The sequence below is a fragment of the Lissotriton vulgaris genome, chromosome 2_1, assembly GCF_964263255.1.
Source record: "Lissotriton vulgaris chromosome 2_1, aLisVul1.2, whole genome shotgun sequence".
NCBI classification, from domain to species: domain Eukaryota; kingdom Metazoa; phylum Chordata; class Amphibia; order Caudata; family Salamandridae; genus Lissotriton; species Lissotriton vulgaris.
In genome coordinates, this window is record NC_141687.1 from 240,857,181 (window position 1) to 240,880,322 (window position 23,142).

Genomic DNA, 23,142 nt, shown 5'->3' on the forward strand with positions numbered 1-23,142 from the left:
CCCATTGGATAACACAGGCGCTGAGTGTGGGACTGGGTAGAACATTGGGCAGGAGAATAGCGAACTATGTATCGCAGAAGAGGGACCTAGTTACATAGAATGGTAGAATGGTAGACTGCTTACTGCGAAATGTGGGACTAAGCAGCTTGGAATTTGGGACCATGTTGCTTCGAATGTGTGATTGTGCACAACGAAGCGTGAAACTGGGCAGCACAGGATGTCACCACAGTGTTAACCCATGCAGAATGTGAACCCAGTGCAGAGATCGTGACTTCCTGGTAGTGGATGAAGACTTGCAGACTGGGCTGCATAGAATGTGGGGCCCACACTCCCAAGGTGGAAAGCCTCCTGACCTGTGCAGTGGATTACAGCCGTGTGTGCAGCAACGTATGTGGTCCTAGAAAAAGACCGAATGAGTGAACAGTGTTACTCCGCCGCAGAGCGTACACACAGTGCCGGATCCATTGATTTCATAGAACTACAGGTTCATTTATCATTTTATGCCGACGGTATAATTGTAACATCTCATGGAAATATCAACTTACATCACGGAGCTGTTTTGCTGGTGACATTCACACACACACACAACGATTTAGATATTTTGCGGAGTTATTTGAGGTGGGCAGTGGTAACTTGTCTCTGGGCCAGGGCTTTAAATGAGCTGGGTCTCACTGGTACTGAGCACCAGCAGTTTTTTAAAGGAGGCCTGGAAATGGGTCTCTATCGGGTTCTGTTTTGTGCCTTAGCACAGCCGGTCCGTTTTTTCAGGACTGCAGTGACAGCAGGCACATGGATGTGTGCTGCTCACTTCGCATTAGTCGAGAAGTTATGGCATGACTTCATGCCAGGTGAGCGTCGTAGGGGAAGGGGAAATCCTTTCAAGAGTCATTTTCTCTCTGGATTTCCCTTCTCTTTTTGAAACTCAGGAGCAGCAACATTGTCATGGGGTCACCAGGGCTTTAAGTGGAAGCGTTTTCAATATTAAATACAAGCCATAGTTGCTGCTTAATAATGTTATGCAACTAACAACCATTGATACAGCCAATAGTCCAGACTTGTAGGTATAATGTTACTTATTGTGTCATATATCTGGATGCAATGACAGAAACCGCAAAATACAAGTCGGGCGGCACACTGTGCTAAACACAGATTTTTAGTTTACAAGTTTTTAAGCCATGCCCTTAATTGGATTGGCCACGCCCCTTTGAGCGACCCCCCCAGCTTTTTCATCTTGCTGAAAACCCTGCTGTGGGGCCAACATTGTACTGCTGTGAGGTTGGTTTATTAGCTTGGCTTTTCAGGTTATTGTACGTGCATTTCCACTCACACAGCTGACTACTCCGGTGAGCACCAGTCAGTGATGATTCTCACCTGTCCTCCACGGGAGCTTGGAGTTGGTCACCGGCTCTGGGTTTCTTTCACGTGCGACTAACAGACTGCCTGAGGAGGCTTCTGCTGTAGCTTAAGTCACAGTGTGAGGCACGCAGCTGATGTCCGCTCGGAAGCGGGTTCTCCCCCAGCTAAGTGACGCTGCGGGGCCCTGTGCTGCAGCTGGAAGCCTTGGGGAGCAGGGGGTGTCTGGGAAGGGATAGGGATTCTGTTGCCTTTCAATGTAGTTCGGGGGGCTATGCTGCAGCTGAAGAGTCGACATTTACAGGGCTCTGCTGTAGCAGGGGGCCAGGGCATCTCAAGAGTTCTGCAAAAGGTTTACTTGGGGGGGCGAGTCTGCTGTCGGGCTGCGCTGTGGTCTTTAGTGGAGTTTATGGACAATAGGGTCTCTGCAGCAGCTGAATGTAATTTGGCCGCTGACCCAGCTTGAATGAAATTGTGACTTGTGCTGCAGTTGGAGGTCATAGGAGAACATTAGGTGCTGCACTCAGGTGGAGAAAGCTTGTGTGCTGTGCTGCAGTCGAAGGTAGCCTACTAGCCTGACATCGCAATCTCTGCTACTGTTGGACTTCAGTTCAGAGATGAGCTCTTCTAAAGCCAAACGCAACTTTCAGGAACTTTGAACGCACATACTGGCACCCTGGGCTGCTGGGCATGCAGTGTTGTCAATCCTCCTCGCGCTCGCCCCCACCCCACCCGAACCACTCCTGGCTCCTGCCTATCCTGGTCAAACTCAAACCGTGACGATGCAGAGGAGAAACTTACTCACGGCCGCCGGCCGGGTCTGCTGCTGGGCCTGGCCTGAGGCTGCAGCTCAGAGTTAGGGCGGCGCGAGGATGGGCAGAAGGCAGGCAGGGGGGGGCTGAGCCTCAAGGGGGGGGCAGCGCAAGTCTAGCCAGGTAGGGGCCGGGGCCTGGGCCGGGCAATTTAAATTATGGCAAATAGTAAATACCTGGGCCTCGCCAGTGATGGACTTCTTCGGTCGGACAGTCCTGACCGGAGCGTGGTGACGTGGCTTGTCTTCACTCACTTGGCTATGCGCGCCCCTGGCCTAATGCATGATCATACCACACACACCTCACTCTAACGCGCATTTTTTATTGCCCTGGTGTGAGCTCATTGCGGCGAATGCGCGTGTGTTCCTCTCCCGACAAATGTAATGAAGCCATTGGTCACCAGCCAGCCCTGCTTCCGCCCCCCACGCGCATACGCCTCCCAGCAGGCAGAAAGTGAAAGTCAGGACTGGGACAGAGGAGTAAACCAGTGAGAGCCGCGGCTGCGCCCGCGCGCACCCACCTTGTCCCACCACCATAATTACTAGTAGTAGATTGATAATAACAAAGAAGAAAGCCTGCTGCCGCGGCCCGCCACCGGGCACCATTTCTGAAGAGAGCCTCCTCAGAGCCTCGGCCGGGGCCCACTGCGCACGCACACCCTGCATTTATAATTGCTTCAGAGACTCGGGGACCCCAGCCGGGGTCCCCGCTGCCCCGCAGTCCACTCAAGACTCGTCGAGACTAGTCTGGGGCCCGCAGTCCTGTCCTGCCCCGCAGTCGCACGCACCATAAGAGAGCCTCTCAGTTTACCTGCCTGAGGGCCTGTCTCTCAGTTACACACCCGGGCCCGGCCGGGGCCCGCCCGCCTACAGTACCATGTTCTATTTCCCTGGGTGAGAGCGTAACAATTTCAGGGGGCCCCGGTTGGGCCCCCCCACCAGTCCAGTCCTGCACCAGTCCTCAAGAACTTCAGGCTCAGGGCCCTGTCCGGGGCGCAGACAACATTGAACTGTGCCAGTGCCTCACTCACACGGGCCCCGGCCGCATCAGTTCTAAGACTCTCATGGGCCCCCTAAGACTCACAGGGGGCCCGGCGGGGGCCCCCGGACCACTTTGCCAGAGCCTTCTTGTTCGGCGGCGGCACCGCCATTCAAAATATTAGAGGCCGGGCGCACAGTCACTGATGTGTTACACTCAGTGAAGTGCCCGGCGGGGCCCCCTGGAGCGCGGGCCCCCCCCCGCAAGGCGGGGCCTGCGTGGGCTTGTGTTACGCCACTGCCCCTCTGCCCCTCTGCTTTTAAAACACCACTTCCTCATCCCACTATCTGTTGATTTACCCAGCCCTCATTGCCAAAAAGTAAAGAATCTCCTAATTGATAGAAAAGCTTTTAAGTGCATAATCCGAAAGTCCATATTCCCTGAATACTTCAAAACAGTAGCAATACAAGCATTGACAAAGCAAAGAGATTTTGTATAGGCGAAACCTAGAGTCTTGCTTAGAGACTCTATTTCTGTATTCGAGGTTTTTATGCATATATTACGGCAGCTAATAAAATTCGGTACCCATGAGTTGTAGAGTAAAAGTCACAAGTGCCCTGAAAAACATGAACTTCCTTGCATCATAAGTCTTTTGTCCACTGTCTCCTTGTCCTCCTTTTTGACATTCATATATTTTCTTGCCTCAATTTTTATTTCTACTTGATTAAAGCACATGAACGGTATATTGTTTAAATATTTGCCAGTTTCTTATGTTACTTTAGTAATTATTGTGCCAATGTTGTTCCTCGAGCTGTAAGTAATAATATTTTAATTTAGCCTGTTTTGTTAACTTTTTTCCTATACAGTTGCACAGCATGCTTCAGAGTTTCGCCCTGCGGACTTCTTTCACCACTGAATCCTCTCTGTTGATGATGCTGGGGTGGTGTTTTCAAGAGCTGAGGTGGCGCTTGGGCTTCAAACGCCTGACATCGTGGTAGCCATCAATAGTGGAGGTATTCTCCTTACAGGTTTCCCAGACATGCACAGTATTATTTGGTTGACAATGTGAGACCAACAATTTTTTGCTGCTGGATGGAAGCTGTCAATCCTGTTCTTCTAAAATCATTCCTAGTTCTGCTCACCTCCTCTTTCCGCTGCTGCAGTGACTTGCATGAACGGAGCTGCAGTAATTAACAGAAAATAATTATTCATATGGAACCTTCCAATAACCGCACAGATTTGGTGAAATCTCATTACAGAACACCTTTGCTCCATGGATCTTTTCTGCAACCACCATTAATTGGACCCATTACATACTATCCTGTGTGAAAGACCCCATTAAATGATAGGGGTGAGTAAATTGCACTTAAACATCATGAGTCTCAGCCATCAATGCCTTAATTGCTGGGCTTTGTAGACTCTCTTATGAAGTTGGCCTGTTATTCCAGAGCTGCATACATAAATAATATCTTGCTAGCTCTTACAGTACCTTGGTTTTGATGTCTGGTGAAGGGTACCACCTTCTTGAGATGTGGTGATGGAGAAAAATGAAGTTTCTTCCTGTGTTGGACAAAGCCTTTCTTTTTAGTCCGTTGGTTACACTACAGGAGTTAGTGTAGCAGGCAGTTTTGAAACTTGTGGAAATATATCTGCATTGACACCCCTTACATGGAGGGAAGATGATGCTTCATCCACCAGACCTGCTGAGATTTCTCAGGATCCTTCAAGGCTGTTTTGCACCAAACCCAAAGGCAGAAATGTACTGTAGCGTTCGCTCAGGCGCCTTTAAAACATGGAAGCCAAAGGCCCAAAAACAACTACTTCCAGTTGTTCCGCCTGGTGAGGGGCTCATGAGTCCTGTATGAGGATAAAGAAAGAGATGACCTGTGTGGCTAGTCAAATTCCCAATGCCCATGAATTCTGAAGTCCTAAAGACTAAAGAGTGTAAGGAGTTCCATGTCTGAGAGTCCTTTGGGCTCTAAAGCCCAGAATGACCAGTCAAGGTAGTGGTATATTTTTTTTTTGTAAGCTATCATAGGTCCTAAGTCGTCATGATGGACAGAGTCTACCAAAGTAAATTCTTATGAGCAAAGTTGCTGAAGGTAAATGTTTGATAAGGGATTTTGCAGGGTGCCCAAGACCCTCTCAGAAGTGAAAAGTTGTGGTAATGCCATACATTGACCCAAGCTTATAATATTTGTTAGTAAATTATGCAGTGATACCAAGAAATTTATAGATAAGCCATGCAGGGCCTGCTAAGAGAAACGTTTGTACCTGGCAGGTCCTATTATGAGATTATAGATGTGACACCCAAACGAGTTCTTATTATGGACCCAGACATATTGACAGATTATCTCAATGAGCAGTGTGGTATCCCTTGTTTGCACTATAAATTGTTGTATTGGCAGAGGTATTGATCTATCTTTTTAGAGGCAGATCAGGTCGTGAAAAGCTTCCTCTTTTGATAACTTTTTTTTTCAAAGCACAAGGGACATTTGTGAGAATCTTGTCACCTAGATGCCCCAAAATCTAATGTCTTCAGACAGAACATTTTAAATGGGACAGGCTGTGATGGGAGTGCAGTCTGCTCAGGGTTACAGAAGAGATCAAGCTGGGCATATCAACAATCTGCTGCTTTCTTTCTAACTAGCTCCAGGTGGCTGCTGAAAGTACAATAGAGGAATCGGTATTTACACCTAACAAATGCATTACAGCTGTACCTTATAACTTCTTTCTATGTCCGATTGGGAGACAGAGTTGGGGAAATTGCTTCACATTAGGTATCTTTTGAGTAGACTGCTGGGCACTAGTAGTTTAAGGGTTCTCAACAAAATTGCCTCCCCCTTCCAAGCAGATAAAACAAGAAAAAGTCATAAACATTTGGGAAAGTAAGCTTGCTGCTATGAATGTTTTGCCAATGTGCGACATTCCGTCCGTCAGATTGTGTGTTTTTCTCTTTGCCCTATGTGGAAGGGTATGCCCAGACGTGGGTCCCGTGCTCACTACGCCACTGGAATCAAGCTATCCTGGCTGATGAAGCCTGATAGCCATAAACCGGTCCTAGGATGCTTGATTCCGGTCCAGGGAAGACATGGCTTGGCAGTTCGGGCTGGACAGTTCCCATGAGGCACAGGATCAAGACTGATTTGCATATGGCCATGTCTGAACTGGGGTGGCGTGGTGAGCAAAATAATGATGGATTAAACCCAGATCTGTGACTGGGGGTGAATTGTTTGCCAATGTGCAACATTCCGTCCATCTTGTATGTTTTGATGGAAATGTCTTAGCCTGTTGGTCTTTCAGCAGGATTCCTGAACAAAATGTTTGTTTAAAAAAAAAAAAAAAAAGTGTGCCTTTGACTTGTGATCACCTTGGAAGAATTCAATAGCTCAATGTACTTAAAGACAGAGGAAATAAGTCTGTGGTATGTAAATCGAGCAGACTGGATGGTCCATGACCTCTAAATTGCAATTCTTTCTGCCTTTAGACAACTTCTCAGTTCTAGTGACGGAATATGTTTCAATGCCATCACTTGATTTCTTGGTGTTTTACCAAGATGGGGAGTCCCGTTGTTTAGTTCCTCCAAATGTGTATTGTACTACGGTTACGTTAAGCTCATGTCCCAGACTATATCTCTTCTCCTGCACCATCTTCATGTGGCAGTGTCTCTCCTGCAAGACAAAGATCTCCATCAACTGTTTAGTGCCCAAGTTGAGGTATATGGAACCTTTGGGGTTCCAAGTATCGTCTTAGTGACCCTTCAACTCCAGTGAAGGAAGTTGAAGTGGTTTCTTGTCAAAGACTGACATTCACAAATATTAATTTAGCCAAGTCATTTTTTTCGTCCTCTTTATTACAGAGCCTTAAAATACTAAAGTATTTATCCAAGAAAAGGCCTGTTGTATTAGTGAGTCGTTTCTTGTGAGCCTGTTCTCAGAAGCAGGGCAGAAGATCCAGTGGTGGTTATACCACATTGATCCACGAATAGCACAGGGATATTTGGCTTTTTTCCTTATGTGATGGAATCCTATGCCAGCAAGTTAGGCTGGTGTGCCATCTGCTGGGATCTCTTGTGAGTGGAACTGAACAGCATTGAAACTTTCATACACTGCCTAGAATTGATTAGGAACTTGGCATGTATGCGCTTGTGCTGTATACTCTTAAAATGGACAGTAACTAAGTGGTCCAGCACATCAATGGATTCCCCTGTCAAGAAGAATATCAATTGCTTGCAAATAATATAAAATGAGATAGTTCGAATAGTCTTCAACTTAAACAAATTTGTGCTAGTAGCTATCATTTGTGAAAGTTACATTGGATACCTGTGGAGATGTACATCACATTTTTTTTTTTTTATGCGACGTATACAATAATCACAGAATTGCACCCAAGTTCCGGATGCCACATTTGAGAAATAACACCACTTTCTATTCTCTCTGGTCTAGTATTAGGAAAATGTTTGAAGCATCCTCAACAAGCTACACCAAGTTGCATGAGGAGCTAGTTTGTGGAGTAAAATTTGTTTAGCGATGCACCTCCGTTCTTGTCAATAGCAGACAGTCCACCCTTTGTTAACAAAGCCAAAGACCTTTAGCATTATTGCCTGGACTTCAAAGAATATCAGTGATGCATAGTACCTACTGGTGACTCTCCAGATCTCTCGGGGATCGCAGTGACTGGAAAAAACAACTCAGATGAAGCCCCAGAGAATCATGTCCCTCTGAGGTCCATGCGAGGTGGATTATGCAGCTGGAGGCCATGCCCACAAGCTCAGGCAATGAATGCTTGTCTCCAGGATTGAAGGTGGCATCAGAATTGTACTTTCCCTTTATCAACGATTGATCCAGAGGGTGATGGCTTAAGTCTAAAGATTAGCAGATAGTATCGTATTGACTTCCTTATGGAGTTCTCAAATCTGTTTTTTAAATTACTGGACCTTCTATCTCCGCAGAGTCCTACAATAGTGATGAATCGTCTGGGGCCTTATTATTCTCATGTAGCTATTGAGAGGCGTGACATCTCCCTTTCATTTAACTCTCCTGTCGATGAGCACTCCTTTGGGTGCAGGCCTCTCAAGAGCATTAGATTATGAATCCTTTCTGAACCACACATAATTAAGACTTGTCAAGGAAACCGTTCTCTGCCAGCTATATTACAGTCTCATTTTGTGCACGAGGTTCTTGGGTGTCTGAACTCTTTATTTTTATGGTAGAATGTACACATCAAAGTGTTCTTGTTTTCTAGAAGTAGAATTAAGTACAACACTAGATTCATTATGGCTTCCCAGGGAATCCGTGGTTGTATGTGGCGAGATGAGTTTGGAAAAAGTTTGGTCAAATATTAACCTTTTAGAAGTACTTTTCTTCTAGAGTAGTACCCCACCATGACCTGTTTTGAGTAGAATAATCTGGTGCTTTTATAGCGGAGGTAGAGAACAAAACCATATTACCTCTAACTTTACGTGGAAGACTCGGCCCTCCGAGTCTACTTTTGCAGAGTTCTATTTTAAATTGTTTTCAGATGTACCAACATCAGTAGTTATTTTTAGGTTTCGCCTGGGGCACGGAGCTTTATTAGGTTTCGCCTGGGGCACGGAGCTTTAGCTCCGCCCCCAGGAGAAATCTTTAGTTTTGCAGCGTGAATCTTTCTGGATTCACTATGCTGTGCATATTCCGCGGTCTTGTGGTTGGGTCCGGATTCGTAGTATTTTCTTTGTTTGTTTTTTTTTTTGTTGCCCAGGTGGGCGTCGGCGTCACCCCTCCTTGGGTGTATTTCCGGTGACGTCGGCATGCTTCCTGCGGAAGCTCCCACCCTTGGGCGCCATCTTCAGATTCTTTTTTCCGCCGTCGGGTCTGGATCGTTCCCGTTGGGCTCCAGACATTTTTGGAGAAAGTACTAGGAAAAGATTGAAATTGGAGAAGATATCGAAAGAAGAAGACTACGAAAGACTTCGCAGAACACTGACCAGCGAAAGGAAGGAGAAATCATCGAGGACTCCGACGATTGTCGACGTCCGCGTGGCCAGGGAGACCTAAACACTCGATGATAGACAACACGCCGTTCAAGTTCTGCCCTAACTGCCACCACAAGTTCGCGCAGAAAGACCAACACCCGGTGTGCAACCTTTGCTTACCGGTGGACCACAGAAGCAAGGACTGCAACGCCTGCTCCGCCTTCGCCTCGAAGACCCTTCGTGTGAGGAAGAGCCAGAGGGTAGCGCACGCCACCCTCCAAGGAACAGCCCCGACACCATCGCTGTACGAGCTGGGGATGTCCTCGGAGGAAGAGGATAACACTGCCGCCGAAGACGACAGCTACACGGTCGTAGAGACCGATTACACGAAGACTTCTGATAAGGTAGGAGACTCGTCGTTCCCCAAGAGCGCGAGAGACTCTGAGTCTCGAAAAAACGAGGGCAAGACCCCGAAAGCGCCGACGCAGAGACACCTGGCATCCGCGACTACCCACAGGCCCACTGGATCCTCTGAAAAGGAGTCCCTGGCGCCGAGAGCTGTTCAGCAGCAGAAGTCGTCGAAGATCGTCCCCGAAAAGGACCGATCGACGTCGAGGGAGAAAGACCCGAAAGGCTCGATGCCGTACAAGGACCCGAAACTCAGTTCGACGTCCAAGTCCTCGACGCCGAAACTCTCACAGCCGAGCCAGGCGCCGAAGAGGGTGGCCGAACAATCCGGCGCGGACAACGCGGCCGAGATGGAAAAGAAAAAACGGCGACTAGAAGCCGAAATGGAAAACATCTTGCAGCGGAAGAAAGAGTTCGACGCCAAGATGAAAGCCTTCACGATTCCCCACAAGACCAAGTCAACCATGCTAGAACTGGTCGAGGAGGAAGACTAACACGTCGAGAAACATGAGCCTGGCGCCGAAATGGTCGACGACCAGGAAGAGGACGAGAATCCCTACGAAGCTTACAGCTATGAGGAGGAAGAGGACAGCAGGTTGGACGCCGAGTCGGCCACCTCTGACCCGCAGAAGGAGGATTACCTGGATGTCGACACCGAGAGCCCGGAAGAGGCGGTCGACACATACCCCTCGAGACCATCGCCGCCGGACGACATCGGGGCTTACAACTCGGTGATAAGGTCTGCGGCAGCAGCTTTCAAGCTCGACGAGGAGAAGCAGAAAGCGGACTTTCTCCTCGAGACATTACTCCCCATGCAAACAAGGAGCCAGTATCTACCGATTCTCGACAGCGTCTTGGCGCAGGGGATGGAGGCATTCAGGGAGCCCGCAAAATGCAAGGCAGTCACTCCCAGTACGGAAAAGAAGTATAAACATTCTTCAAAGGACCCGGCCTACATTCGAGGCGTGGCCTTAGCCGACTCCATCATCACGGCCACAGCAAGGAAGAGGGCTAACGTGGCCACTACTTCCGGGCCACCTCCTGATAAGGAGAGCAAAAGGATGGACTTAGTGGGCAGAAGGATCGAACGGAATGCCGCGACCCAATGGCGCATGGCTAATTCCAATGCCCTCATAAACAGGCACATGTACCAGATCATGGAGGAGCTAGGAAAGCTCGTGAAAGACCTACCCCAGGAGGCCAGACAGAAGGCAGAGAAACTGGTGGAAGACGGGAAGAATGCGGCAAATTGTTGCCTCAAGATGGCCCTGGATGGAGAAGACCCCTCCAGCAGGCTCATGATGATGGGTGTCACGGAAAGAAGACACGCATGGCTCAGAATCTCGGGCTTCAAGCCTGAGGTGCAACACAGCATCTTGAACACTCCGTTCAACGGCGAGACGCTGTTCGGGACAACAGTTGACGACAAACTCAGTCAGATTAAGAAAGACAATGAAACTGCCCGATCCATGGGAGCTTTGCAGTTCAGAGGCAACAAGAGGGGCACCCAGTCACGGAGGCCCGGCGGAAGAGGTGGAAACCAGCCAGGTACTTCTCACCAGGCTTTCCAACAGACGCACCAGGCGGACTCGCAGGCGCAACAGAGTCAACAGAAGCAGTCCTGGCAGTACCAGTCAACGAGCCAGTCCTTTCGAGGGAGAGGAAATGGACGAGGACAGCATAAAAGAGGGGGCCAGCAGCCCGCCTCTAAATGACTTCAGAAACATCCGTGCGCCCACCAACAGAAAGGATCCCAGGGGGCAGCACGTACAAAGGGGTCAGGACACAATGGACAACTACCACCACATAACACCAGTGGGTGGAAGATTAAGATTCTACCTCCAGGAATGGAGAGAGATCACATCAGACAAATGGATACTAAACATCATCCAATTCGGGTACTGCTTAGAGTTGGAGGGGAGACCAAGAAGCAGGAGACCAAAGCGAAAGCCACTAGCAAACGAACAGCTACAGCGGCTTCAGGAAGAAGCAAGAGAGCTCCTACAGAAGGAGGCCATAGAACGGGTTCCCTTCAAAGAAAGAAACAAGGGAATATACTAAACGTATTTCCTCGTGCTAAAGGTTGACGAGACAATGAGACCCATTCTGGACCTCAGGTTCCTGAACACATTCATAAGAACACAAAAATTCAAAATGACCTCCCTGCAGGAGGTGCTACCGCAATTGCAGATTGGGGACTTCATGGTCACGATAGACCTCAAGGACGCCTACCTCCACATACCAATGAACGTAAAGCACAAACATATGCTCAGGTTCACAGTCGGAGAAAGCCACTACCAGTTCACAACACTAGCCTTCGGTCTAAAGTCGGCACCGAGGATCTTCACAAAGTGCCTCGCGGCAGTCGCAGCGCACCTACGAAGGCAGGGAATACACGTATACCCTTACCTGGACGACTGGTTAGTGAAAGCAAACTCGTACCAGAAATGCAAGAAAGACGCACATACAGTGACGAGCACACTGATAAACCTGGGGTTCTCTATCCATTGGAAAAAATCGTCAATGGAGCCGGAACAGGTAAAGATCTTCCTGGGGGCACAGATCAACACCTTACAGGGCAGGGTGTTCCCCAGCGACAAGAGAGCAGGGGCCCTGGTGAGGGAAACTTGCCTCTACCGGAAGGGACAAGCTCGGACAGTGAGGACTACGAGCAAGATCTTGGGGATGATGGCATCATGCATCCATCTGGTACCAAATGTACGACTTCACATGAGACCCATCCAAGAATGGCTCCAGGAACAATGGTCACAAGCTTCAGGAAGTTGGGAGGATCTAGTGGTTGTGACGCACGCAGTGCAGAAGGAAATGGCATGGTGGACCATGGAGAACATAGCAAAGGGGAAGCCTCTTACACCCCCAACACCATCAGTGACCATCACCACAGACTCATCCCTGAAGGGATGGGGCGCTCACATGGAAGAGCTCAAAGTGAGGGGTCTGTGGACACCGACAGATGCGACAAAGCACATCAATTATCTAGAATTGAAAACAATCTTCCTGGCACTGAAAGCCTTCCAAACAAGACTGTACAAGCACAGGGTGCTGCTGCAGACAGACAACACCACAGCGATGTTCTACATCAACAAGCAGGGTGGAACACAGTCAACAATGCTTTCTAAGCTGGCGCAGGAGATATGGAGATGGGCCATCCCCCTCAGGATAGACCTGCTGGCCATACACCTACCGGGGAAGGAGAACATTCAGGCAGACTGGCTCAGCAGACAGACATCGGCATCCCACGAGTGGGAGCTCAATGCTCAGGAGACGAAGTGGTTGTTCAAGTGGGGAACGCCATCAGTGGACCTGTTTGCAACAGGCCAGAATGCCAAAGCTTCGCATTGACAACCCGAAGAGGGGTCCCTTGGGAATGCCCTATGGATAGATTGGTGCGGGACATTTGCTTACGCTTTACCCCCGATACCACTGATACACAGAATACTGAGCAAGTGCAGAGCGAGCAACATGACCCTGATACTGGTCGCACCACAGTGGGCCTGTCAGAACCGTAAAGGATACACTGGTTCGGCCCCCTCAGGAACAGAAGCTTATTCCTCAGTCCCCCTCAAGCCAAGACCAGAGACCGCTTAGATATTACAGTCTCTAGTCCTAACCCGCCAGGGAAAGGGGAAGTGGACAGACAAAACAAGAGAGACTTCTTCCTCGACTGGTCTGCTTCGGAAGCCCTCAGATTGGACTCGCTGAAAAGGAAAAGACAATTCTTTAGCCCTCTCTACTTAACATTTTAAGTTACTCTGCTCTAAATTATTTTCTATGAACTCTATGCCTTACCCAAACAGACTAGGAAGATTGCCACTCTCTTATAGGTAATGTCTGAAGTGTTACTACTGGTTCACTGGAAGAACACTCTATGGTCTTTGGAATTTTCTTGACTAGATTCGATGCTTCAAACACACTCTGACCTGTGATACTCAAAATCTTAAACTCAGAATTGCAAATGTCTTTTAACTCTGGGATTCTTCCGAAAACTCCTTGAGGAGCAAGTCTTTTCAAAACAAGTCTTACTACCTTGGCATACTCTGAAGCTTCAAAGTTTTTGGTCAAAGTTTCTCCACAAACAGTCTCTGATAGGCTCTAGACGCAAACGCTCTTCAGCTTCCTTGCCAAAGTGAGTCCACTGCGTCTTTAGTTCATTGCCTTGAGACTTCTCTTGAATAACCCAAAATGACTACGCTTACTTGAAAGTCTTTGAGGGAACTTCTCTTGACTGAAGTATTCCCAAAACTCCGACTCCTCCTCACGGCAACTTCTCTTGACTCCGACGTCGTGATACTTCCAGGTCGCAAGGTTACTGAGGGAAAATAGGCGAATTAGGAAGTCTTTTTTCATTCTACAAAACGTAACTTGTTACTTTCCTTAAGGTTTCAGTTCGGAAGCCTTGTCTGACTAAACTCTGGTCGAAAGAAAACTTTCTCTGAAGAGAGCGTGAGGAAAACGCTCTTCTCCGGTAAATTCTTCAGTTGAAGTGCGCAGCACGAATTGCGCGCGTGCGCGAAATACAGACGCTCTAGGATCAACTGCAAAGTAAACTGCCACGCAGGAAACTGAATTACTTCCGCATTCCCAAGATGGCGGACCTCCGCAACGCTGCCACTAGCAATCGCAATGAAGTTTTCCAGCAAGGGTTTCTTAGCTTGTACCTTCTTCTTGATCTACCCTTCTGGCGAGGAGATGGACGGATCCTGACAGGGCCAGACAGACATGGTACTCGCAGATCATGGAGATGGCACAGAGTGCACCCCACAGATTCGGAAGAAGAAAGGACCTGCTCTCCATGCACAACGGAGAAGTACTGCACCCAGAGCCGGAGAGCCTGAGCCTAGTGGCGTGGCTCCTGAAGACATAGAATTCGCACACTTGAGGCTGCCAGAGAGCACCCTCAGGGTCCTTCGGGAGGCACGAAGGCCCAGCACACGGAAGTTCTACGGGGCAAAGTGGAAGAGATTCACAATATGGTGCAGGAAGGAAAGACTTCACAATAAAATGAAGAGGGACTCCACAGTGCTAAAATACATCAAGCACTTACTGGAGAAAAAACTCAGCTCGTCCTCATTAAGAGTCCACCTGGCAAAAAAAAAAAAAAAAAGAGTAGAAAGACCTTTATGTACAAAGCGGTTAATAACTTCACCTACATAGAACATTGCCATCACTTTGGAGACGAGAGAAACACGGAAAAAAGAATCCGAAGATGGCGCCCAAGGGTGGGAGCTTCCGCAGGAAGCATGCCGACGACACCGGAAATACACCCAAAGAAGGGTGACACCGACGCCCACCTGGGCGACAAAAAAAAACCCCCAAAAAAACAAAGAAAAGACTACGAATCCGGACCCAACCACAAGACCGCGGAATATGCACAGCATAGTGAATCCAGAAAGATCATCAAGCTGCAAAACTACACCGACAGGTAAGAAACTATTCGTTTTCAGTATGGGGGACTTGAATCCGCCCTCTATTCCATTGGCTAGCTCCATAAATGGAGGCTAGCCATTGGAACAGAGATCTGTCCGTCATGGCCGGACCAGATCCGTGGGCGTTCCCGTGATTTTTTCCCTCTCCACCCACTTCTGACGTCATGTGGCTGTGGGCGTGTACTTTTTTGGTTTTTTTTTGTTCCGTGATGTTTTCGTCATTTTGGAAAAGCCTTTGGCCGAAGTGGTTGGCAAGTGTGCAGTGCCTGCTGTTGCCAGAAGTGCACAATGTCCGATCACTGGTAAAACATTTCAAATCATTGACCTGCGTTGCGCAGGCAGCGTTACTGGCTCAAATCCCATCGGAAGCCGGCCCAGTTTTCAGTTGTAATGGTTCGTTAACATTTGATATTATGCTCAACTTTGTCATTTAAAAGGCAAAAAAGGTTCATTTTGCGATGCGTGGGACGCACAGTCAACGTAGAGAGTCCCGAAATACACGCTGGTAATACATTCCGAGGTGGTTGTCCATTGTAGCATACCAAAGATATTAAAATCGAATTCCGGAGTGAGATTAGGCGGGGCGGTTTTGATCACATTTTAGGATGTCCGCTGAGGTGAAATCCAATCCTCCGTAGTTCATGCAACCCTCGGGATAACATAAAAACCATATTTCTACGCCAGGCGAGAGGATTAGTTTGAGAGTCTCCAGCGCTGCAGTCGACATGGACGTGGAAGAAGAGGCTTGTGTTTTTTTTATGTGTGTATGGCGTGCATTTCCATCGTAGAGCGCACATGCAGCCTTGAGACGCTTGCAGTCTTCCTCGGTGCCTGGTTCACAGGGCCAGTCGTCTCTGCATCACGGAAGCCTGGGCGGAGCCTCGCTTTAGAAGCTGGCTAGTTATTCATTTAGCGCGGGTAAGGGAGATTGCGGCCGCCAGATCCGCAGACCAGCTGCTCAAGCCCACCGAGGAAGCCAGATTGGCGAGGCGGAGGGAGCGGGGGTGTCACCCACGGGTACCGCACTCCATTAAGCAATGATAGTGTTAAACTACGTGTTGTTCCTCGGCAGCTGCACCTCTGGCGGAGATATGCACTGAGGGGGGTGTGTGTGCTGATCAGTGAATGCTCCTGTCTCAAGAATCCCTTCCTCAGTGAGGGTCGCGCATGGTTCCGAGATAGGTTATCTATTAATGTGCTTACACGAGGCCTCCTACTGATATACAGACGTGGTGGGCGGTTAAGATGCGTTTTTTATGTGGCGTTATTTTAAGAGTACTCGCTTCGCTATGGGGGACTGTAGAGACCTTTTTAAGCATTCACTCGGTATCCTCGGTTGGTTTTCAGTGCCTATGCTGTGGTGGGGCTTGGGCAGGGCTGTAGACTCGCTGTCCCTTTCACAACCGTACAAATCTGTCTGTTGTTGGTTCAGTCGCACTTCCCCAATCGAGAATATTCTGGAGCTTGCGGCTCACTTCTCGGGTGTAAGGAATGTGCACCATCTCTGCTGCCTCTCATGTGCAAGCCACAGTGATCTTCTCAGGGACCCGTTTGGCACATTGGTGCTTTACACGTCTCACTCTATCCATTTGTCTTTGGGATACATGCCAATCTGACGTTTTTATGTCGTCTGTGCCATTACAGGGACAAGCTGCTGCCCCCACCTCACAAACGACCGTCCAGGCCGAATAACCAGGCCAGGTTCCCTCTGGGCTCCCCTCTGCCAGCATGGGCATCCGCAGAATTTTTAAGGGGGTGGGGGAGGGGAATATTTTGACGTTATTCACCACCCAACCCTTTGTGACAATTTCAAAGGCCAGGGGCCTAGTCAACGGTCAAATGAAAACCAGAGGGATCGAACTCCACCAATCTGATCCTGAGCACCAGGGGCAGAGGACATAGATTAAGAGATCAGTTCCTGCCCCAGCTGGCCTCCGGAGTATATGTTTAAAAGGGTTACTGTGCTGGACTTCTTCTAGCATCCAACGTGCATACTGCAGGCATACCACCTGTCACAGGTCTATATCTCTAAACGTGCTGATCGTGGTCAGGTTTTCGGTTGGCAGAGGCACCCACGGGACATGGGGCAGGCATAAGTTCATGAACATGACTGTAGTATCAGATCCCAGTCATGAATTCAAAAGGGATACATCTGTACCCATAGGGGTCACTTAGGTAGTTCCTATGGTTCTGCAGTCATGGAAACTGTCTCACCCAAAACGTTACCCCAAGGCTCAGAGTCCAGAATGAAATACTTTGGTTATGCAGCGGTGTAGCTAGACCTTTGGCCTCCTGTGAGGGTTCCTGCGTTTGCCGCCCCACGGCGGCCGTATGGAAGAGCAGGACAGGGTGCTGGCGATTCCTGCGTTTGCCGCCTCCGAAAGCCGCAGTTAAGAGTGGGTGTTGAGGCCAACCCCCATAACTCGTGCTCGGGACTGCCCCTCCCTTGCTACGCCACTGATTTCCAGTATGACTGAGCACAGTCCAGGTTGAAAGTGATGGAAGATCACCTCACTTGCAGTTCTTGAATATTCTTTCTAGATCCTCGACCCTTGTTTTTTAGTCGATTATAGCCTGCTGGGCTGCAAGTTTCTTGTGGCTCCTTGATGGTTAACCTACTCTAGCCACCCTCCACACTGGTTTTATTCCACTGGGCAGTGGCAGTACAGCTCCCTCTTCTTCCAGGGTAGAATAAAGCAAAAGGTTTTCTCCATATCCAAGGCTTGGGCCTAGCCTTGATGGGAAATAGCAACATGCAGTTATGTTTCTATGAAGCCTCCATCACTGGTGCAAAAGGTTTAGGCTAGGAGCAAGTTATTGGCATAAAATTGCCGAAAGTACAGCTGAAGTGCAAATTTTCTGTACATTTAGAGTTTCCAGTCAATTCAGATGACATCCACATAGGCTTTTCTTCTTGGGATTTTTAGGGTGCAGGAAGGGGTAGGCACTGAATTATCAAATTATGTATGCCATTAACAGCCCCATCAGATAGTCTGGGTCTGACAGTGGGAAAGTGGAGCTTGTGTACTGTTGGCGGACAGCAGTCTTAGATCAGGCATTGTTTGTATTCACCATATCACATAGGCACCCACTGGGTCTGTGAGGTGGCAGTCCCTAAGGCATTGTCATGTTGGTGGTCTCATCCGTAGTGTACAAAGACAGCCTGAAGTGGAACCATGGTTTTGTGTGCTAACTTTGTTGACTATATTGACTGCTATTCACCCTGCACATACTCGTTGACGTCTTGTGTGGAGTATCTGTCCAGTCGTGAAGGCCTCATCGAGCGTTTTGTGTGCAAATGTGGAAACCATATTTGTCCTTTTTCGAAATACCTCTTCTGGACAGCTGCGTCCATCTGTGGGCTTCTTCTCCGAAGTTTAAGGACTGATTAGAGAGAATGGTTACAGCAGAGCTACCTAAACGGAGTAATACTGGCAACAGAATTTCTCAAAATGGTCTAGGTTGAGTGCAAGCAGTATATGTAGAGTGTGCTGGGCACACATTCCTTGGGGCCATAAATACAGTGTGAGGGAGTACATGTTTTGTATGAAACATGCAGTTTGACACACCACACCAGCTTGGTCTCATCAGTGTTACATTGTTTTGCATTTTGTGTCTGGCTCACAGGCAACCATTTTAGCTGTCCTAGCCTATCCATCTGTCTGTGTGCCTGAACTCTCTTGGCTGCTTCCTAGAAGTTTGGGCATTCAGTGATGCTACGTCATAGCCCTCATTTTTGCATCCGCAATGCATCCTTGGTAGGCCTGGGCAAAATGTAAACCCTGCAAAAATTGTAAAGTTTCTCAAAAATGTCACATTGCCACATTTTGTGTAAATTGTGCTTGCTAGGGGCACTTTTATACAGAAAATGTTTGCAGCTATATATTTTCTTCTCATACAGTACCTCACGTGACTTTTTTTTAATGTTTTATTTGCGCCTGAGTGAAAAATTGACTAAACAGCCAGGCAATGACACTATGGGTTAAAAGCATAATTTTCTGAAATTTCCATGAAAGTTTGTGGGGAAAAAAGCTATGCACCTTCGCACACCTATTTGCTGGAATGAGTGAATGCCAGGGTTTATAAGGAAGCGTGGTTAGTATAAGCATGACCAAAACATGTGAATGAGACAGGAGCTGTTGCACTGGATCTTTGGGGAGTGCGAGCTCGTAAGTGATCAGTCTCCTTTGTCGACAAGAATATGCCTCCTCCCCACCCCACAATATCCATTCAATCCATGCTAGTCTTTTAAATGCTCCCCAGTGAAGCTTAATTGTTGTCCTGTTCCTGAGGTTTCTTGAAATCAGGACCCCCTAACTTAACCGGGCCTTCAAGCCGTCCTTTGTGTGCAATATGTAGAATCTCGTCCCCCAGCGACTACCATCAGAATCTCCCCCATCGAATTACCTTCTGCTCAAGGCAGTTGCAATTCTGCCCTTCTAGCACCAGGTGGCGCTGCCTCCTGTACTACCACCAGGTGTTGACATCAAAAGCAAAATTCTTTCGCCGAGCCCCCCCCCCCCCCCTGGCCGCCGCCCCCCCAGGACCCGGTCTGGCTCCACCACACACCAGCCTGGCGCCACGTCAATTTCTCTTAGGTGTTGTACATTAAGGCCTGTTCTCGTTTCACATTTGAGCCAGTGAAGCAAAAAATAGTCGGCCCTCCGTGAAAATTTGCATATACATTACCATCTGCCTGTGCCGCCTTCTTGGCAAAGGGCTACCCGACCAAAGAGGTTGGGTGTACATTTAAAATATGGCGAATTCGATTCTCTTCGACCACGGGTCTTTCAAAGGCTCAAAGCTTGGTCGGGGACGGCCAATGTTTGGTGCGGAGGCACCTTCTATGAAGGGGATTTCAGACGATTCTGGAAGATTTTCACGTGGGCTGTGAGGGCTGTGAGGGCTGTGAGGGCTGTGAGGGCTGTGCGAGCTGTGTGGGCAATGTAAATAACAATGCCATTTATTTATAAGTGAAAAAAAAAGAAAAGAAATGTCATGAGCAATGCCAATAGCTCTAACTTTTCCAAAGGCGAAACCATTGCATTGTAAATGCTTGTTTAACAAATGTATTCCTTTTCTCTAGTCCTGAATAGAATCTGGAATTTCCTAATTTTCTCAAAAGAAAGTTAAGAGTTTATTAAGGACAGGGAGGCTTCAAATTATCCCACCCAGAATACTTTGGATGAGTTCCTAGTAATGTTCTAGACAGATATGTTTATGTATATCCGTTATATTCTGCCCTGTGAAAAAGTTAGTTTTGTATATTGGTGACTTTATGAGGCCGCACAATTTTGATATAATTGATAATTGCAGTATGTTTATTTTTAAGAACGGTTCTGAATCAATAGTGAATGTTATCAAAGTTTGGATTACATGCGTATACTTGGTAACTTCACTCAAAAGGATTAAGAGCCAGCAAACAAAAGCTTATGCGTGGAAGCTGATCATTGGTTGATGTATTTCATGTGACTTTTAGCTCTTAACTAGAGTCTCAATGTATTGAAGTTTAGTAAATGTGTTTTTCAATGCTGTTATGTCAGCAGAGGAAGCTGTGAAGCATAATCTTTTCAGCGATGACCTTAATGGATTCTAAAGCTTTCATTGCAAAACATATATATATATATATATATATATATATATATATATATATATATATATATATATATATACTATTATCACACCCTCCCCATCTCACCAATTCGGACTGCCAAGATCATAAGGCCTTCTGGAAGTTGGAGTCCTCTAAGTGAAACGGACTACAACAGGTGAGCCTTATTGCTAGGGGGAGGAGCGGATCGCGCCAGTATTTCATCGGAGGCAGGATTGAAACGCAACAGATGAGGGCTCCCGGTGTTGGGTACTGAGGAAGCCAAGACGGCGAAATGCATCTACCGCCACTGGGACTGCCTATTTGTTAACCCTTTCGATGCTGATGACGAGCTCAGCTCGTCATCGCCCACGGGTGTCGTGTGCTGATTACGAGCTGAGCTCGTCATAGTGCCACTAAAATGGCATTTTCCAGCACACAGCGGGAAAACGCCTAGCAGCCAAGAGGTTAATAAAGCCCGTCTTCCTTGTCCCCCCTGGGCTCCTGCTTCATTCATTCTTTGGAGGAAGTTTTCGTATATATATATATATATATATATATATATATATATATATTCCAGGGATAGTCCAGTACGGCGCAGAGTTCAGAAAGGCTGCAAATACGGACTCGAACCCAAATATCAGTGCAAAGTGGTGGTTTATTAGCAAAAGGTTTTCCCAGTCATCACGACGCGTTTCGCGCTACACAGAGCGCTTGTTCACATGACACAGTGGATCACCATTCACATGTTTAAATACATACTACCAATGAGAAAGAGCCTACAAATGCAATAGAAATAGAGGAGTTGAGTCCCTAAAGACTACAGAACACTCCGTGTGAAATGGCTACAAATGCATTTAAAGTACCTCATAAAGCAAGTTTTGCATTTCAATCATCAATGGCAGGCTGTAGACGTAAACAGACATGTGAAATGAACATAAAGTGATAATAAATTAAAAGTGAGTTTAACCAAAAGAATATTTGTTAATGATACAAAGGAAATTTTGAATTGTCGGTTAAAAACGCGGTGCTATGTTGTGATGCTCGAGTTGGTATATTAATATAGTAATTTCATCATTGAAACCATTTGCTAAAAATATTTCTGCACTAGTATAAATGTGGAGCCCCACATGTTCATTCATTGTCAACTGGAATGTGCAGAAATACAAGTAATAGGGGATATTTGTAAAGTGCTAATGTGAAATAAAAAGACATAATGCCACACTATCTGAGGACAGGTACAATACTGATGTAGACAAGATTGCACAGCAAATGTAGGAAAGATATCTGTAAAATACAATATGCATTCCATGCTAGCAATGTCTACTGGAGATTAAGAGGATATGTACAATGTTTGAGAAGGTATGATAATGTTGATGTTAATACATGTATATAATTTAAGACAATACCCAATACTATAGAGACATACAATTATTCATGAATTCATGTATAGGCCTGTAAACACCTTAAAATGGTTATTTAAAAAGGGCTAAAAATAGATGAATACAAATGCTATGTCTAAAATCAATATATAAATAGATTATTAAAATCACTAATTGATTATTATACATGGTGTACAAAAGTATAGCTGTCATAAATAATTAAAACACTTCTCATTATTTACAAGTCCCCTAAAATAGTTAGTACAAAGTGTATGTTTAGGCGAAAATCATCCTATAATTTACTCTTCTCATAGGCAAGTATATAAGTCCTCTGTGATGTTGAGGCCCGAGGGATGCTTGGTATTGAGTTTGATGATATATTGTGTTTCGAGGCGTCGTAGTTTGTCTTCCCTGTTGCCTCCCCTCCTACTGGCCTGTATGCAATCAATAACATAGTACTTGAGGTCACTACTTCTAGAGTTGTGCTGGGATTTAAAGTGCCTCGCTACAGGGTATGTGTTATCCTGGTTACCAATTGCTCGAAGATGCTGTAGGATCCTTTTGTGTACAGGGAGTTTGGTACTCCCAACATACAGCAAATTGCAGGGACAAATTAACACGTAGACAGCAAATTCTGTCTTACATGTTAATAGTTTGGTGATCTTGTGTTCCCTGCTGTCAAATGGAGAGTGGTAGCTTTTCTTGTTGATAGCTTGTTGACAGGCCTTACAGACCTTACAATTAAAAAAGCCTGTGTGAGTTTGGTACCAGGTTGATGCTTCCAGGACCTCAGGGCTGGTCTTAACCAGTTCATCTCTCATGGACTGTCCTCGGCTATATGTTATGCTGGGCCTTTTGGGGAGATCCCTCCCTATTACTGGATCACTGAGGACTAATGGCCAGTTTTTGCTGATGATTTTGGCTATCTCCTTGTGTTGGGCATTGTATTGTACAATAAATCTGAATTCAGAAGTTTTTTTGGCATTGTCCTCAGATTCTATTGTTGTTGATAAGTTACCTGCCAATAAAAGAGATCTATCTTTTTGGTTGGCTTTTAAGATGGCTGCATCCACAATTTTAGGAGTATAACCCCTGGCTAGAAATCTTAGTTTGCTCTCCCTCTGTGCTTTGTCTAGATCTGTCTGTCTGCTGTGAATTCTTTTGAGACGTAGCATCTCACCATAGGGGATGCTGTTGATGAGGTGCTTGATATGGGAGC

At 47.0% G+C, this 23,142-nt stretch overlaps 1 protein-coding gene across 1 annotated transcript in view; it reads left to right on the forward strand.

Annotated features, from left to right (window-relative positions):
- AKAP1 (A-kinase anchoring protein 1) overlaps positions 1 to 23,142 on the forward strand; it is a 168,341-nt gene that overhangs the window by 55,679 nt on the left and 89,520 nt on the right. Inside the window, exon 2 of the mRNA XM_086954046.1 lies at positions 4,010 to 4,494. The gene's annotated coding sequence lies outside the window, so the exon portion shown is untranslated. The remainder of the gene's footprint in view (positions 1 to 4,009; positions 4,495 to 23,142) is intronic.